Consider the following 5,480-nt stretch of genomic DNA (forward strand, 5'->3'; position numbering starts at 1 on the left):
GACTGGTCTGTAATTCCCAAGATCCTCCTTCCATTTCTTGAAAGAATACCATATTTGCTTTTTTTCCCCATGTGTCAAGCCATGGCCTCAAGCTTGGGGCCTTAGCCTGCCTAGCATAGGTGTTCATCTTAGCCTGCCACTTCTTCAGCTGACTTTTTAAACTGAGCAAGCCCATGAGCAACACCCATATGGGTCTAGCCCTCCACCCAGTCCCTGCCATTGGAGTGGCCAGCCAGGGTCAGCTAGCCCATCACTACTTCCCATATAAACTGGCTCAGAAGTATCTGTGCAATGGGACTCAACAGCTATCCAGACTACCTTGCTGTTCCTTACAGTTTGTGCCTCTACCTGTTCTCTGTTTGATCTCTTAGTTACTTAACCCAGCTTGCCCTCTGATTTTGCACTCTGCCTGACCCTTCAGCTTTTCCCCAGACCCAGCTCCCTGCTTAACCTCTTGGCTACCCAGTCTGGCTCACCCTCTGACTCTGTGCTCTGCTTGACCCTCCAGCTCAGTGGGCCAGAATGGCCTAGCTCAGTGCTGCTCAATCTATCTTTTGCTGCACGTTCTATCCATCTTTCATGTCAAGATAGCTTAGAATCAAATAAAATGTCCAGATTGTTTCTCAGAAAAATAAGAGGAAAACCCAATTTAAACAAATTGAGGTCCCAGTCTGCTGGGTTGCTATGTTTTCTCCACTGAAATCAATATAATTTAGACATCTCATACTGGCTCTACTCCATCAGTTAAGAATATTTTTAGACAAAATGAAATTAATAGGGTATACTCTTTTCTTTTTTTGGAAATGCTCAGATTAGTCTATTGCATAAACATTGATATAAGTATTCAAAAATGTTCATTTGGAACTGGCAAAATAATTTTGATGATTTGGAACAGTGGTGTCAAAAATAGGGTATGCGGGCTCGATCCAGGCCTTATCCTGGCCCCGGTGCTGCCCCTGGGTCTGAGTTGACCCATGTGATGTGTGCTGTGCTGGGCTGGCTCTGCATACAGGGCCCGGGATGTGTGCCGTGTGCAGTGCCTGCTTCAGGATCCATGCTACACATGATGCCTGCCCTGGCTGGGCTGGGACTGCCCCTCTGTCACAGATGGTCCAGGACACATGCTGGACCCAGCAGACAAGATGCCTGCTACAAGGAGCACCCACACCAGCTGGTCTACAACCTGCACCACATGTAGCACAGTCCTGGACCAGCAGGGGTAGGGTGCTGCATTGGCATAGATCCATGACCAGCTAGGACAGGTGCTGCTTGTAGTGCAGATCCTGGAGTGGGCATCCTGTGTGCTGGGTTCAGCATGGAGGGTAGGGTGGTCCATGGACCTAATCCAGTCTGTGGACTGGCCACACACTACTCATCCAGCCTGCAGGGACAGATGAGTTTGACACCCCTGGCTTAGAACAATGCACATCAAAAAATATACTCAGATATTAATGTCAGAATCCCCTTAATATTGTTATGAAAGTCAACTTCTGGCTTTTCTCAAAATAAAATCTGGAACCTTGGCTTAGTAGAAGGGTGACCATATACTAGCAGTTAGCTCTGTCATAGCAAGTATGCAAAAAATCATAGAAAGCGGAGATGCAAAAGACATTACAAATAATTTAGATTCGAGCCCACCTTCATGCGGGAGCAGCAGCGATCCCTATCCTATAGCATATTTTCCAGCACTTTTTCCAGTGTCCTTTGTAGGACTGTTCTGTACTTCAATAGATGTAACTAGAGGAATTTTTCCCTAATATTTCATTTAAACTTTCTCTTTCTTCAGGTTAGGTTAAATGGAACTTAGAATCAAGAGGTGTCTATACACACGCTCTGGGGTGGGGGAGGGAGGAGCACTTTAATTAGAGCGGCTCCTGGACAGATGCTCTAATTAAAATGCTGTAGTGTTATGTGATTGATTCTATACATGTGCTGTGATGTGTTTTAATAAGAATGTGTCATAGCAGACTCTGCTGGAGCATTCTAATTGGAACACTCCAGTGTGTCGCATCATCACCTGTATTCAGCATCCTGCATTTCAAAATGGCAGCGGGGGCGCATTAGCTATCATAGTCAGTAGTTTTAGAATCCTTGGAATATCTCTTCTTGAAAAGAAAAAAGACTAATGATGCTGCTTCTTTTTTAACTTCTTCCTTTTTTCCTCTTTGAGTAGGAGTTAATACCTTTTTTTCTGTTTGTATTTTGTTTGTTCCTTTTTCATGTAAATGCTTTATACTGTAGTTTCTTTGAACTACTGGTATCCTATATCTAAACTGCTTGTCTTTCCATTTAACACTAGAGGGAGCTTTCTAATGTACTTTCATTATTTTCTAGTTCTACAATGATGCATTTGCTTACTGTCCCTTATATATTTATATTATCATCATGAGATGCACTTTATGTAGTTTTTCCTTTGAATCTGACAATTAAGAATTTCCTAATAAGATGTCACTTAAAAATATCTGTGCATAAGTAAATGTAATGCTTTATCTGGTGCTGGATTGACAGTTCTGATATCCCAACATAGTATACAGTATAAATCCTCAAAAATGCAGTTAGAAGTTTCCCACGCTGCCTTGCCAGGATGTCTCAGGTATGATCTAAGAGTTTACTCTGAGATGAGTTGTTTGTTTCATTTTCAATACCTAGTCCATTCTTGGCAACTTTGCTAGGATGGCTAATAAAGGTGTGCTCTACTGTAGAATGTGATACAGGCCCTCTTTATACATTGTTTAACAAACATCCATTTTTAAATCAAGTTAGTAAAACACTGGAAACACCTGGATAGTCACACTTTAAATTGTTTACAGTGGTCTTACAACAATCTGGCTTAATTTAGTATTTTTTCTTAAGAGTCAGTTGTAAATTGATTTTAAATTTATTCATGTAGATTTTGCATGTTTAACAGCATTTATTTTAAAATGTTTATTTGCTGGTGATAAATTATGAATAAAACTCCTCTCAGGCTTCAGTCCTTTATCTCATTATGTCTCACTAGCTCTTCCATACCCATATCCCAGAAAAAAATGGGGTAGTAGAAACCTGATATTCTAACATCAAAATAGAAAATTCCTATGTTGAAAAAGAACTAGATAGAACATTTAGTGTGTCCCCTTATACATAAGGAAGAAACAGAAAAAGGAAAGCCACATCTTTTATATTTGTTTTTGCAGAACATGGTTAATGTTGTGGTGTTTACTTCAGAGCTCAAATGGGCTAATTTAAATTATTAAACACACTATTAAACAAGGAATAAACTCTCAACTTGAGTAAAGTAATTTTTGCATTACAAATGTGTTGCATTTTGCTATTTTGTTGGCAGCAGTTTTCAAAGATAAGGCACTGTTCCAATGAATGGGTGGTAGTATTAACTAGGTATATTGAGTCATAATGTAAGTATGAACTTCTGAGACATACTTAAATTGTTGTTGAACATGCTTATCTTTTGTTTATTTAACATGGAAATGATATTTATTTGCACAATCCAGTAGAAATTCAATGTCCAATCAGGAAAGAGGTCAGAAGGGTAGCAGGCCAGGTGTGTTCTGGGTTCTGGGCAGCAGTGACCCATGGGGCAGGTGCAGATGGTATCAGCCTGGCCAGCTGCCATTCATTGATGGCTATTCTTTTTCCCCTCTCCCCCAAAGATAGTGACTAGATTTTGAATTTGCAGGAACCATAGTTGCCCCTGCCTTACATTACTGAAAGTGATCAGAGATAAACGCTGGCTTGCATCCATAGATGCTTCTCAAGCAAATCCCGGGACGTCATTCTCCCCCTGTACTCGGCCTTAGTGAGGCTGCAGCTGGAGTACTGCGTCCAGTTTTGGGCTCCACAATTCAAAAAGGATGTGGAGAAGCTTGAGAGAGTCCAGAGAAGAGCCACGCGCATGATCAGGAGTCAAGGAAGCAGACCCTACGATGACAGGCTGAGAGCCCTGGGGCTCTTTAGCCTGGAAAAGCGCAGGCTCAGGGGTGATCTGATGGCCACCTACAAGTTTATCAGGGGTGATCACCAGTATCTAGGGGAACGTTTGTTCACCAGAGCGCCCCAAGGGATGACGAGGACGAATGGTCACAAACTACTACAAGATCATTTCAGGCTGGACATAAGGAAGAATTTCTTTACTGTCCGAGCCCCCAAGGTCTGGAACAGCCTGCCGCCGGAGGTTGTTCAAGCGCCTTCATTGAACACCTTCAAGATGAAACTGGATGCTTATCTTGCTGGGATCCTATGACCCCAGCTGACGTCCTGCCCTTTGGGCGGGGGGCTGGACTCGATGATCTTCCGAGGTCCCTTCCAGCCCTAATGTCTATGAAATCTATGAAATAAGTTTTTCTTCCTTTTTTATTTTGTGTTTCCTTTTAATGCCTTAAAACAGGCCTTAAAATAGGCCTTAAATGATGGCCCATGGCTACATATGGTCTGCAAGGTTGTAGACATGTGGCTTCTGGGCTCCCATCCAGCTGCTACTGTCCCTTGCTCTCCTTTTCACGTTAAAAATAAACACATAAATAAGTATACAAGATGTCACTGCCCATACTTTCAGTGACAAAGAATGCTTTAGGCGATATGTAATAACATTATATAGTGAATCTTGTTAGTGAGGTTAGGTTTCAGTATTTCTGTAGCAAAATCTGGACTGATGGACCTGATAATCAACTGATAATCAAGTTGTGATTCCTACCAGGTAAAAAAAGAAATAAACTCTCTCTCTGTGCTTACCCTTCTCTGCCCATATGTGTTTAAAATTAAGTCTGTTATTTTCAGTCTGGTATTTATGGGATCAGATCACCTAGAACTGCTGGATTCAACTAATGTAAGGTCTGCGCTCAGCTAAGATAAAGTGACCTAATATATTTTTCATTATTAAAAGAACTGAAGTATTTGTCTATATTCAACCCATCCTCCTTTTCCACCCCCAGATTGCTGATGCATGACATATAAATTGGCATTAGCTTCCTCCACAGTAAGTCCAACATCAAGTGTTTATAACCTTGTGAAACCCAGTATGTCTCTCATCCAGTTTCTTTTGAAACATTCCTTGGGCTGAATGCACAGTATAGGCAGATTAATTTCTTTTTCCTTTGTGGAGCAATAAAGAGGTTCACACTGAGCTTCCTTTCTCTAGTTTCATCTGACAGGATTCAGATCTGGCATCTCTTGCACTGAGGGTCTGGACATTTGCCAATATATTAGTTACATATTTAAATATAGGCATATAATGTTTGTCTGCTTGGGATCAAAGTGTGGCCTGTTTGCAGCTCTCTGTGTGTTGTTTTTACCATTATCAACCATTTATTATTAACACCGCCAGAGCTACTCATGCTACCTCAGTGTCAGCTCCCCAGGTACAGCTGGGGAACAGGTGCGAGGCCCTGGCAGTCGTGGAGGAGGAGTAGGAGAGGATGCCTCCAAGGGAACTGATGCTACTCCAAGCATGACACAGGCCAAGAGACACCAAGAGGAAGAGACGCCGG

Source organism: Alligator mississippiensis, chromosome 2, assembly GCF_030867095.1.
Source record: "Alligator mississippiensis isolate rAllMis1 chromosome 2, rAllMis1, whole genome shotgun sequence".
NCBI lineage: Eukaryota > Metazoa > Chordata > Crocodylia > Alligatoridae > Alligator > Alligator mississippiensis.